At 39.2% G+C, this 14,072-nt stretch overlaps 1 protein-coding gene across 9 annotated transcripts in view; it reads left to right on the top strand.

Annotated features, from left to right (window-relative positions):
- The window catches only part of ZFAND6 (zinc finger, AN1-type domain 6), a 79,516-nt gene that overhangs the window by 39,956 nt on the left and 25,488 nt on the right, over positions 1-14,072 (top strand). For 3 of the 9 annotated variants that reach the window (XM_011938381.1, XM_011938382.1, XM_011938384.1), the window contains exon 2: positions 358-520. The exons of the other annotated variants lie outside the window; for them this stretch is intronic. The gene's annotated coding sequence lies outside the window, so the exon portion shown is untranslated. The remainder of the gene's footprint in view (positions 1-357; positions 521-14,072) is intronic. 9 annotated transcript variants of the gene reach the window in all.

The raw sequence follows: 14,072 nt of genomic DNA, 5'->3' as shown, positions 1-14,072 counted from the left end.
TTCCACTGACTATCTGTAAAAGCGTTCTTTAGTTGGTAACTGTTTATTCTAAAGAAATTAGCTAGACTTAAGGAAAACGGAAAAATACCTACTTTTGCTTACTTTGGACAAAATGATTATATAAAGTAATCCTTACTCACCTAGTCTGTGGCCAGGTATAGAAAAATCTATGGGTTAGTTATATGCGTATTAATAACGTCAAATACCAATTGGAATGTTTTTGTTTTTCACTTTTCCGTTAGCCACCCTTTTAACCTAGCTATAATGGCGAAAGCACTTCTTAAAATTTTAGATGATTAAAATGTGGTACATAAATTTTATATGTCTCAACTCTGTTTCATGTTAAATGTGTTACAGGAATGAATCTGAAGTCTGCTGCAGTAAAACACTGAAGGCTTTAAAATGTTTTCTTGCATAAAACTCAAAACTTTTAAGTAGCTGCTTATGAGGATAGGGAAGGCAGAAAGCTAATGTCTGTCTCAAGATACAGGACAGCTGTTTGCTCATCAACCTCAACTGTGTGAGTAGAGACTTAAGCCTGTAACCATGTAATTGGGCATAGTAACTTAATTTTTTTTTTTTTAATTTAAAATGCTTGAAGATAGACCTAAGTCATCATGATGAGACATTTTTAGGGTGTATTTTTTCTGGTGGGTAGGATACTGAGGGTGGAGTGGGCGGTAGACTTTTATTTATATAATATTTTGTGCAATAACATTTATAACTAATGTTGTTAGTGACCACACATCTTTTATCAGAATTATTATAAGCATTAGAATCTGCATTACTAATTTTATTATTGTCAAGCAAAAGATTGTAATTCTTTAGATTGCTGTTTATTTTGCAGTTGATTTCAGCCATTTAAAGTTAATATTTTGACCATACAACCGTAAAAAAATTGCTTGGGATTATGATGTTTGATATTAATATAGAAAATTGCTTCTGGAAATAGTAATTTAAATTATAATAATTTTGGAAACTAATATTTTTTTAAATCGCTTTATTTAATCAAAGAGTGTATCAAAATACAAGCACCCTGGTTCCCTAAATGCAGTTGAAAGTTTTTTAAATTTGCCAATTTTATTTTTTAAAGTACTTTGAAAAATAGAAATGCCATTGAAGAAAAATTTCTCTTTTTCCTTCCTTTAAGGTGTTAAAGTTAACACCTTAAGACTCCATGGTGGGGTGGTGTCTGTTTTTTTTCTATCCTCCTCCCCCCACTTTTTCTTTGTGGATTTAGGAGTGAGACTCTGAATTGGATGTTTTTTTCTCTCTCTTTAGAAGAATGCATTGTTTGTATAGATGGAGTGATTAAAATATAAAGCATTGTAGTGAGCAAAATGATGAGCATGTAGACAGAGACTTATAAAATCTTGTTAACTGTTCACTGAGGCATGGAGTAGAAGGAATGTTACGCATTTGTATGCACTAAAATGAAATTACTTTCTCTTTCATAACAAATGTGTTGACTGAAGGAAAATCAAAATGGACTATCTTTAGAATCAGTGAATGAGAAAACATTTAGAAAATGTGAAGAATACACATTGAATATGGATATCCATTTTTCTTTTTTTTCTTTGAGGAGTCTCACTCTCACCCAGGCTGGAAGCAGTGGCACCATTTCTGCTCACTGCATCCTCTGCCTCCCAAGTTCAAGTAATTCTCCTGTCTCAGCCTCCCGAGCAGCTGGGACTACAGGCATGTGCCACCATGCCCGGCTAATTTTTGTATCTTTACAAAGAGGTGGAGTTTCACCATGTTGGCCAGTCTGGTCTCAAATTCCTGACCTCCAGTGATCTGCCTGCCTTGGCCTCCCAAAGTGCTGAGATTACCAGTGTAAGCCACCTTGCGCGGCCGAATATGGATATTCTTAATGAAAGTGGTCAAAGGATACATGGCAGAAATGGAGAGACACATGTTCAAAACTAGTGAAAATCCCAAAGGTTTCACTTTGCCCCATTATTTTCTTTTCTATATTGGTCAGTAGATATATAGCCCACTGTATAAATCTCCAGAGGTTATCTAGTTCCTAATCTTTCAGTAGTTCTAGAGAAGAAATATTTATAATCTTGTTTAATGATGACAGGCCTCACTTTAATGCAGTTTTAGGGTCTGTAATATGAAATTTAATTCTTCATTTACAGCCATTTGGCATTTCCCTTGAAAAGCCACGTTTAATTTGGTGCTGCTATTCTGTGAACAGTACTTCAACACCCTTCCCTCCTCTTTTTTGATTAGTGTCAAAAATAAGGAAAATTCAAGGTGAGAGAAGCCTTTGGAACATACTAATGAAACTTTGATTTTTAAAATGAGATTAGGAGAGAACACACAATAGGGTAGAGAGTTGCTTTTATCACTGTAGAGGGTTTAGGGGGAAATTGTATGATAGTAAATTGGTCCCAAATTTCTTTTTATCTCTCTGAGATGATTCTCTGTGTTCTGTTCTATATTACTCTTCTCTCAAGGGGGTAAAGTTAGAAGCTAATTAACTTTACTAGATAGAAAGTACATGTAGGAATATGTGAGCACCATATATAAAACTTGTCTACTTTATTCCCTCTGCCTTGCTCAACCCTTTACCTTACCGCAATAGTGTAGACTTCTCATTGATCCTGTAGCCAATTCTATCATTTGGTTTTGCTTAGATTTGTAAATGTATTTGAGCTTCTTTTACTGTTGTATAATGCAGTATATTAAAATGAAGTTTTGGGCTATGTAAGGCCATGTAACATGGTCATGTATGCAGGCTATAGAGTCTGGCTGCCTGAGTTCAGATCCTAGGTGTCCCTTCTGACATCTGTGTGATACTAAGCAAATTACTTAAACTTTTCTGGGCCTCAGTTGTATAATCTGTAAAACAGATACAGTAATAATTTGCTACCTGGTGGGATATTGTGAGGTTGATTGAATCATCAATGTTTGCAAATTATTATCATTATTAAACCTGTTTGTTCTTTGAGAGAAGGAATACTAGGTAGCATATTATAAATACTCAAAGTAATAGATTTTAAGGCTTTAGGATTAAGAATTTTGAACATCACAAAGTAGGGTATTTTCTATTAAGGTATCATGAGAAACATCTCCAGAAGAGTAGAATAGAAATCATTACTCCTGGCCTGGCGTGGTGGCTCACCCTGTAATCACAGCACTTTGAGAGGCTGAGGTGGGTGGATCACGGGGTCAGGAGTTCAAGACCAGCCTGGCCAACATGATGAAACCTCCATCTCTACTAAAGATACAAAAAAATTAGCCGGCCTTGGTGGCGGGCGCCTGTCATCAAAGCTACTCGGGAGGCTTGAGGCAGGAGAATCGCTTGAACCCGGGAGGCAAAGGTTGCACTGAGCTGAGATTGCACCATTGCACTCCAGCCTGGGCGACAGGGAAAGACTCCGTCTCAAAAAAAAGAAAAAAGAAAAAAAAATCTTTACTCCCTGCCTTCCTGTCTCAGTCTGCTGTATGCATTAGCCCCATTTCACATTCTCAGTAGCCACATGTGGCTGATGGCTGCTGTATTGGACAACACTGTTCTAGATAGTTGGTTTTACTAGGTAATGTATTTGCATTAAACATGACATTTGTTGATGACACAATTCTCTTTGGAACATGAAAGATTGGCTCTTGCATCAGATAGAACTCCACCAAGAGGAGAAGAGGAAGCAAAAAATATTTCTTCAAGAATCTTGGTGAAGTAACCTTCACCAAGATTTTCTCTGGGTTTTATATAACGTGATTTTTTTTTTTTTTTTTTTGAGATGGAGTCTTGCTCTGTGGCCCAGGTTGGAGTGTAGTGGCACAATCTTGGCTCACTGCAAGCTCTGCCTCCTGGGTTCAAGCCATTCTCCTGCCTCAGCCTCCCGAGTAGCTGGGACTACAGGTGCCCGCCACCACACCAAACTAATTTTTTGTATTTTTTAGTAGAGATAGGGTTTTACTGCGTTAGCCAGGATGGTCTCAATCTCCTGACCTCATGATCCGCCCGTCTCGGCCTCCCAAAGTGATGGGATTACAAGCATGAGCCACTGCACCTGGCCATAAGGTGATTTTTAAACAATTTATAAAATGTAGTTATTTTTATTTTTCATTTTTATTTTTGAGATGGAGTTTCACTCTTGTTGCTGAGGCTGGAGTGCAGTAGCACGATTCTCTTGCCTCACCCTCCCAAGTAGCTGGGATTACAGGCATGCACCACCATGCCCAACTAATTTTGCACTTTTAGTAGACAGGGTTTTACCACGTTGGTCAGTCTGGCTTCGAACTGACAGGTGATCCACCTGCCTTGGGCCTCCCAAGTGCTGGGATTATGGGTGTGAGCCCCCGCGCACAGCCTTGCAGTTATTTTTGAATAAAGATATTGACAGGTGAGTCAAACAGTGTTGCAAGTATTGAAGTCTGTCAGTGACTGCTTCTCAGATTAAAGTGAGCCATCTGTTTATATGCGATATGGAAATGAAAACTAATTTTTACATTTAAATGCTAGTAGATTTCTTATCTAGACGCACCTTTGAAGACGAGCAATGTGATGGGTGGTACATTAATTTAGAGTCAGGAAGGACTAGGTTTCAGTTAGTGGTTTTATTGTGAGATAAATTTATCTGTTTGAGATGATTCCACTAAAGGTTAAAAGTAGTTTAGATTTCAACACTGATAATCACTTTTACTTTGTGCTTAGAAATAGTGTAGGTGTTAGGGGAGATACCAAAGGATAGGAACAAGGTATTAATGTTATGTTCTAAAAGAAATCACTGTTTACTGGATTCTAATCAGGGACCAGAACACATGGAAATAGAAATCAATTCTAACTAAGGAAAGAAAAAAGGATTATTTTGAAAATCTTTGGAAAATTGTATGTAATTGAATTGCAAGTATGTAGCCTTGGTACTTTTTATGTGTGTGCTATTCTGTCTCCTCCCCACCTCCACTCATGACTTTAGATAGGTTCATTGGGTTGGTGTTGTTCACCCAGGTCTAATTAGCTTGTCTGGAGGGTTTATCCCATGGTAGTAAAAGGGCAGCAAGAGCTGATTTATAGGTATACAGATTGTCTTAGAAGGGAATTTTAGCAGGGAGGCAGTGAATGACATGTGTAACTTCAGTTTCTTTAACTGATTACAAAGGAACATGTGTGAGAATGTCACCTCCCTTATACAGATTTGCTGAGGCCTAAGTCAGATAATCTATATAAAGTGCTTAGCCCAGGGCCTAGTACATAATAATGAGTAGACGTTTTCAGTGAGCACTTACTATAATATATACCTAATTATATAGTTTTTCTGACCTGATTTTTTTAATTTAGGGAAAAAATTTGGAGAATTTAGTAGAGTTAATTGGTGACTTATGGATATTCACTCAAAACATCTCAATTCAAAGTGGGGTGGCTGCCTAACTGAAATTTAACTCTTATAACTAGTGGCCTAGATATGCTCTAAAGTGTTCATGGTATAGTATATCAATCCTACCTCAGATTGGCTTGCTGTTGATCATTGTTGAATTTGCTCTTAATCAAGAACTTAAGAGTGTCCAAATTTTTTAGCCGTTTGAACCCCTTTATTTAATTGAAATCTTTTACAGAAACCAGGTATGTGAAAAGACCAAAAATGAACTATTCTGTTTGAAGCAGAAATTTGTAACCCATTCTGCCTTCTCAGTGTGCTTTGTCTCTACCCTTTTCCTCTGCCTCAGCAATCTTTGATAGAACAAAAGCACACACTTAGAAATAAACTTTATGAAGGATTGCCTAAATGATAAGTTCATTATTACTACTGTTTTTTTAAGAGACGAGTCTTGCTGTGTCGCCCATGCAGGGGTGCAGTTGTATGATCTCAGCTCACTGCAGCCTCAATTTCCTAGGCTCAAGCGGTACTCCCACCATACATAGCCTCCTGAGTAGCTGGGACCACAGGTGTGCACCGCCACATCCAGATAATTTTTTTAGTTTTTGTAGAGACGGGGATCTCACTTTGTTGCCCAGGCTAGTCTTGAACTCCTGGCCTCAAGCAGTCCTCTTGCCTTGGCCTCCCAGAGTGTTGGGATTACACACGTGAGCCACCACCCCTGGCCGGATTTTATTTTTAACTCTGGCTCCATGAAGACTGGCTGTTAACTGAAGGTGGCCATGAGACTATTGATTTATATTAGAACTAAAAACTCAGAGGCTGGATGGGTGGCTCACGCCTTATAATCCCAGCACTTTGGGAGGCCGAGGTGAGTGGATCATTTGAGATCAGGAGTTCAAGACCAGCCTGGCCAACATGGTGAAACCCCATCTCTTGTAAAAATACAAAAATCAGCTGGGTATGGTAGTGCGCAACTGTAATCCCAGCTACTTGGGAGGCTGAGGCAGGAGAATTGCTTGATCCTGGGAGGTAGAGCTGGCAGTGAGCTGAGATCGCGCCACTGCACTCCAGCCTGGGTGACAGAGTGAGACCCTGTCTCAAATCAGTCCATCCATCCATCTATCCATCCATCCATCCATCCATCTATCCCAGAAACTTACATTTTACTTTACAGATATTATTGACCTTATCACGCTGTGTTTTATTTATAAACTATAGATGAAATCCTCTTATGTTATTGGGGGTAAGATTTCATTGTACTTCTTTGCATTAGCTACTTGAAAGAATAGAGTCAAATGAATGGCTTCTAATGAGCAAATAGGCCTTTATGGGCATACATTTTATTTATTGACAGTATTTCTAACTTTTTTTTTTTAACCATTTTTCCTTGGATTGACTATTTTTGCTTACTTTTGATACCATACAGCATGCATTTTCAAAGTCACCTTGAATTATTTTCAGAGCAATTTAAAGTACATAAAAACAGTAGTATTTAGTGAATAGCACTTGTTCTAAAAAGCTCCCCTTTTCATTCTAAGGTGGTGGGATTCCCTGTTGCCTGTGGGTTTAAGTTCCGACTCCTTAGCATGGAAACACAGATTTTGTGATGTGGCCTTATTCTAAGATCATTTCCCACTATCCTATATTCTAGGCACACAGAAGTCTCCCCTGGTAGAACACATACTTGCTTTTATCCCTCCTTTACAGTTATAAATACTGAGCATAAGCACGTAGTAAATTTTTGTTGCCAGTTATCCAGAATAATTGATACATCATTTTATAAACTTGTGAGAGGAGGATATTAGAAACCGTTCCATCATGCTTTTAATAAAAAACAGTATCATCTCAGGTGGAAGTGAGGCCTACTCACAGATCTCCTAACAGGTGATTAGTGTCTCTGTGGCAAGGAGAACTTTTATGAACCTGTCCTTTGTGAGCTATGGGTAAATAAGGAGTCTTGGATTTATGACTGCAGCTATTATTAAATACCTGACAGTTTGCAACTCTCCCTCTCATGATGAACTGCAGATACGTGACTTAAATAAGCCACCCAATTCTGAACTGAGCTTTATATTGCAACTTACGGGTTAAAGTATTTTCGCAATCACCGTCCCAGTTGACCCCCTCAAAGTCTATGAGTTAGAAAGGACAGGCATCATACCTATCTTAAATGAAGTACTTTAGGCTAGCCATTTATCTAAGTAGGAAGATTATATTCACAACCAATTTGAAGATGAGTCAGTTCCTTTTTCTTTCTACTACACATCAAGTTGTCCCTGTATATATAGCAGTTGTTTCGCAGTGATTTATAGTTATACTTCCTTTCATGATGCATTTGTTAGTCATCCCCACAAGGTGTGTTACATTTTAACTGAAAGAAAATCAGTTTCTGAAATACCTTGCAATCGTTTCTGGCATCCATTTTTGTATACCTCTATGAAGTGAGAGTGGTATATTCTAAAACTTTGTGGTTTTGGTACTTCTTAGCATTTGGTGGTTTTGTGGCTAATGAAGTTGTAATTTTGGAGTTAGATGTGATGTTTGTGCAGAAAATCAGACATTAATATTTCTGTTCTTGTACCTACATTGATGAGAGCAGAACTGTGTGTCCTAAATGTCTTTTATAGTGTTTAATAGCTAGCAAAGTGATAGGTATCAAGATATGCTTGAACAAAGAGCTATGACAAAAGAAAGTAATACTTGCTTATAGTCATGGAATTTTGCTATGTCTTTCCTGATAATATTTCTAACCAAAATAGTTGTGAAATCATTTATTCATCCAGCATGTATTTGAGTACCTCCTATGTGCCTGGCATTAATCTAGAGCAGGAACTGGCCAACTGTGGTGCACTCACCAACTCCATTCCAGTCACCCCTTATTGTAAATAAAAGTTTTATTGAAACACAGCCATTCCTATTCATTTACTTGTTGTCTATGGCTTCTTTTTTGCTATAAAGGCAGAATTGAGCAGTTGTGACAGACTGTATGGCCCACAAAGCCTAGAATATTTGCTATGTGGTGCTTTAGAGAAAAAATTTGCCAGCCCTAATCTAGAGTGCTGGGAATATAACTCTGGAAAAAACAAATAATTGTTCTGTGTGTTAAATTTGTTTTTTTGCTTTCATGTGCTCTTTGTGCTTAGAAACTTATTATTTGTTCATTATTCATATTTTAATTCATGTTGAAGAACAGTGTTGATTATTACAAGTAAGTTTTTTCCTCTGAATTTGTGTAGGTATCTTTTTCCTCAGTAACACTTTTTCCTGAAAAGGGAGACTAATTAGGAACTATGTGCCCCAAACCTCTCTGAGGATAGAGACTTTAGTTTCCAGTATGTGGATGAGAAACTAGAATGAGGAAGGCTTTACTCTGGGGTGACGTATCTCAAAATAGTTGAAAGAGGAAAAATACAATGAAGTGTAATCAGAATCAAGATTTAATAAAAGGTCCAGGCACAGTGGCTCACACCTGTAATCCCAGCATTTTGGGAGGCCAAGGCAGGTGGATCACCTGAGGTCTGGAGTTCGAGACCAGCCTGACCAACATGGTGAAACCCCATCTCTACTAAAAATACAAAAAAAATCAGCCAGGCATGGTGGCGGATACCAGTAATCTCAGCTACTCAGGAGGCTGAGGTAGGAGAATCTCTTGAACCCAGGAGGCAAAGGTTGCAGTGAGCCAAGATCACGCCACCGCACTCCAGCCTGTGCAACAAGCGCAAAATTCCATCTCAAAAAAAAAAAAAATAGATTTAATAAAAATAATTTGTTTCATCAAGAATACTCACAAGTAAAACTGTTTTTTTTTGTTTTTTAACTGTGAGAATATGGTGATGAATATAATGACTGCTATTAGGTAGTCATTACCTAATGACATCACCATATTATATGACATCCTCTTGTCATATAATGACAACTATACTATTATAGTATGGTTTGGTGCCACTGCCTTGATGGCATGTTAAAGCTCTAGCTGTTTTACCCTTCATTGCTTTTACACTGCCAGTGCAAATGTCAACACAGTGAATAAGACGAATAACAAGTTATTGTTATTATGAAAATAGGGACTGGGCACAGTGGTTCATGCCTGTAATCCCAGCACTTTGGGAGACCGAGGTGGGTGGGTCACCTAGGTCAGGAGTTCAAGACCAGTCTGGCCAACATGGTGAAACCCTGTCTCTACTAAAAACACAAAAAATAGTGGTGGTAGGCACCCGTAAATCCCAGCTACTCAGGAGGCTGAGTCAGGGAAATCACTTGAACCTGGGAGGCGGAGGTTGCAGTGAGCCGAGATCCTGCCACTGCACTCCAGCCTGGGCAACAAGAGCAAAACTCTGTCAAAGAGAAGAGAGGAGAGAGTGGAAAGCAGGGGAGAAGAGGGAGTTGGCAGGGCAGGGAGGAGGGGGAGGGACCTCTGAAAGGCTCTCAGGAATCCCCAGGAGTCCACAGATATGCTTTGGGAACTACTGATTTAGAGTGTGGACTCCAGCCAACTGCTTGGGTTGAATTCCAGCTCCTCACTTACTAGCTGTGTGTCCTTGAACAGTTTACTTCTCTGTAAAATGAGAGTGGTAATAGTACCTACTTCATAGGACTATTATGAGGATTAAAGTGGTTGGTATTTATAAGTGCTTGGCACATAAAGCACTCAATAAATAGTAAAGCAAGTTTTCTTCTGTAAAAAATATGCAGAGTTTCATGAGCAGAAAAGATACAAATTTAGAGAATGACCGTATATTAAACTTTAAAATTAGGGAAGGACATTCATTTACAATTGAAGATTTGCCTTAGAGGGAGAAGAGATTTTTTAAAAGGTTTTGGGCAGGGGTGTGAAGCACAAAGTCTACATGGTTGAATTAAAAGCTTTAAGGGCAAAGACGAATAAAAAGGCATAGATAGATTGATCTGTGGTAATCTTGAGAAGAAAAGAGAATGAGTGTCCATGAATGTGGAAGCCAGTGGGAAAATTTGAACGGTTTTCCTCTTTTTGCAAGTAGGAATATTAGGTGGCCTTGTGCTGGTAAAAACTATGCCTTGCTCTTTAAGGTATGCGATATGGAACCTAGGTCAGTTTGAGAACATGAAATTCACTGCAACTTAATTTTACTAATAAAATTACCATTGGGTATGCTAAATTAGTCACATTGCTAAATGAACCTCTCTCTGAGTAGGCTGAATGGAAAAGATGCCCAAAAGCTTGGTGCATGAGGCCAGGCATACTTGTTTTTTTGTTTTTTTTTCTTTTTTTTTGGAGTCTTGCTCTGTCGCCCAGGCTGGAATGCAGTGGTGCGATCGTGGCTCACTGCAACCTCTGCCTCCTGGGTTCAAGCACTTCTGCCTTAGCCTCCTGAGTAGCTGGGATTGCAGACGCCTGCCACCATGCCTGGCCAGTTTTTGTATTTTTAGTAGAGACAGGATTTCACCATGTTGGCCAGGCTGATCTCGAACTCCTGACCTCAAGTCATCTGCCTGTCTCAGCTTCCTAAAGTGCTGGGATTACAGGCGTGAGCCGCTGCGCCTGCAGACATCTTTGTTCAGTGCACAAACTATATAGTCATATGTGGCACACCTTGCTGACAGATCTAGCTCTCTTCTTAAACAGCAAATTCAATTTCTTTAAAAGGAACCTTCTAGTTTTTTACCTTGGGATACATCCTTGGCTGCTAGTGGTGGTGTGCAGGTAAGGTGGCAGTGCAGTTTCATTCATACATTCAATTAATATTGAATGCCTACCATTTACCAAGCATTTTTCAAAGCATCAGGGAACAAAATGGACAAAATCCCTGCCCTTAAGGAGGTAACATTTTAGCACAGGGGAGACACAATACAACAGGAAATTAAGATTAGGATAAGGGCGTTGAAGAAAAATAAAACTGGAATTGATGCTGGGAACAATTTTAAATAGGTGGCAAGGGAAGTCCTCCTTGAAAAAGGTAACATTTGAGCAGAGACCAGAAGGAGGTGAAGAACTTAGTCATGAGGATTTCTGGAAAATAGAAGGAATAGCAAGTACAAAGGACTCAGGCAGGAAAGTACCTGTCATACCCGCCAGTGTGTATGATAGGAAGAGGAGCAAAAGAGGAAGTCATGTAATGGGGGACCAGATCATGAAGGGCCTTTAAGTCATGGTAAAGAATATGGCTTTTAATGCTTTGTAAGTTGGGAAGCTACTGGAAAATTTTGAGTAAGCAAGCAGTGTGATTGGTTTAGATTTTAATAAGATCACTGGCTGCTGTGTTGAAAATAAACTATAGGGGGGCGAGAAGCAGGGAGACATATATACCAGAAACTGTGTTATCAATTGCTGTGTAAGAAACTAACCCAAAATTCACTGGCTTAAACAACAAATATTTATTATCTCACACAGTTTCTGTTGGGAATATGGAAGGGCCTCAGCTATAGTTTTGACCCAGGGTGTTTCATGAGGTTGCAGTTCACATATCAGCCAAGGCTGCAGTCATTCAAAGATTTGATCAGGGCTAGAGAAAATCCGCTTCCTGGTTCACTCATATAGCTGTTGGCCAGAGACCTCAGCTGCTCATCACATGAGCCTTTCTCTATGACATGGCTCTCAGCCTCGCCAGAGTGAGTTACCAAGGAGAAAGCAAAGCAGAAACCACAGTGTCTCTTATGACCTAGACTTGGAAGACATGCCATTACTTCCATGGTATTCTGTTGATCTCCCAGACCAACGCTGATAAAATGTGGGAAGGAACTGCATGAGGCCTGACTACCAGGAGGCTCAGGGAATTGGGACAGGCCACCTTGGAGGCTAGCAACAGACAGACAGAAAATGAGATTTAAAAATATGATACACCCTTTATAGTAGATTTTAAACAAATACCTAGGAGTATCTAAAAGATATGCAAGACCTCGTCACAGAACACTGTAAAACATTATTACGAACCTAAAGGAGAACTAAATAAACTGAGAGATATACAGTAGTAGTTGCACATCTGTAGACTCAACACAGTTCCAATAAAAATCCTATTGGTTTTTATTTTTTAAGTAGAAATTGACAAACTGAATCTAAAATTTGTGTGGAAATGCAAAGAGCCAAGAATAGCCAACACAATCATGAGGAAGATTGAAACTGATGATAGATACCGAAAAAAACTGTAGTGATTTAGAACAGGATAGAGAAATAAACCAGTAGAATAGAATAGAGAGCCTAGGAAAGGACCCATACATGTATGAGGCCTAATGTGTGGGCAAAGATGAAACTGTAGGGAAAAGATGATCATTTTAATAAATGGTTTGGAGTTAATTAGATATCCATATGGAGAAAAGCATTAATCTTAACTCTTCATTCCATACCAAAAAAATCAACTCTAGATGGATTGCAGATATAAAAGTGAAAGGCTCAGCTTGTCACATGCCCAGACTTGGCTCAGGTATTCACCCCTGAGACAGGGCTGGCCCTGGGATGGGAGGGGTCAGGCCTACCCAAGCAAATGAAATGGTTTTCCTGCAAGAAATAGATGTTCTGTTACCTAAAAGAGCAAGGAAAGAAAACATGGTAGGCAGATTGAAGCTGTCAGCTTCAGTATTACAGATACCCTTCAGATTCAGTTGTTGAGTAATTTCATAATTAAGACACCACAGATATGTTTAGCTTGGTGTGCTAAGTGGAGATGGGATTGTACCAAAAGCGTTACTATCATTTATCATGTCATGGCTATAACTCCATATAAATCATGTCTGGGGATACATTTGGATGGGACATACTACCTTTCTAATCCTTTCCCTTCACTGGGTGATGAACATACATCAGTCATCCCTCAGTATCGGCAGGTATTGGTTCCAGGATTCCCCTCCTCCCACTCCTGCAGACACCAGAATTTGTGGGTTCTTAAGTCTTGCAGTCAACCCTGCGATACATTTGGGTATGAAAAATCAGTCTTCCTTATTGACAGGTTTCACATCCTAGGAATACTGTATTTTCAATCTGAGGTTGGTGGAGTTGCCGGTAGCCACCTAAGATAGGAATGCCCATCAGAAGTTTTCTGGAATATATCTTCAGATGCACACAATACAGTGGCCTCTTGGTGAGATTTATTTTACCAGTATAACTGTATAGCAGTATAGGATAAGTATATAGTGATATATTGCTATAAGGAAATTTTTCTCATAAGTTTTTTAAAAAGTTTTCTTATAAGTGGGAGGGGCTCATCTTACCACTTTGTGCTGCGGTACTAGTTCAAAGTTTAATGTGCATTCTTAATTAACTAGATATGTGTATTTTTTTCTTCTCTTGAAACTAATAGTGAAGATTCCCAAATTGAAAAGGCCAAAGATTGCTTATAAGATCAGTCAGGTAGCTAAAATTGAAGGTGGTCTTGAATTGGAGAGTACAGGCTCTGCCTAATAGGGCCTTAGCTGATGGGTTTTAATTTGGGGAACATGAGTCCAGTATTGTCAGATCTTCCTATTTTTCAACAGAAGAAATCTGGAAAAAACTGCTGTATAGGCCAGGCATGGTGACTTACACCTGTAATCCCAGCACTTTGGGAGGCCGAGGGAGGTGGATCACCTGAGGTCAGGGGTTCGAGACCACGGTGAAACCCCGTCTTTACTAAAAATAAAAAATTAGCTGGGCATGGTGGTGCATGCCTGTATTCCCAACTACATGGGAGGCTGAGGTAGGAGAATTACTTGAACCTGGGAGATAGAGGTTGCAGTGAGCCGAGATTGCACCACTGCAGTTTGGCCTGGGCAGCAAGAGCGAAACTCCGTCTC

The sequence above is a fragment of the Colobus angolensis genome, unplaced genomic scaffold (genome assembly GCF_000951035.1).
Source record: "Colobus angolensis palliatus isolate OR3802 unplaced genomic scaffold, Cang.pa_1.0 Scaffold172, whole genome shotgun sequence".
NCBI lineage: Eukaryota > Metazoa > Chordata > Mammalia > Primates > Cercopithecidae > Colobus > Colobus angolensis.
This window is presented reverse-complemented; position numbering and strand designations above follow the sequence as displayed.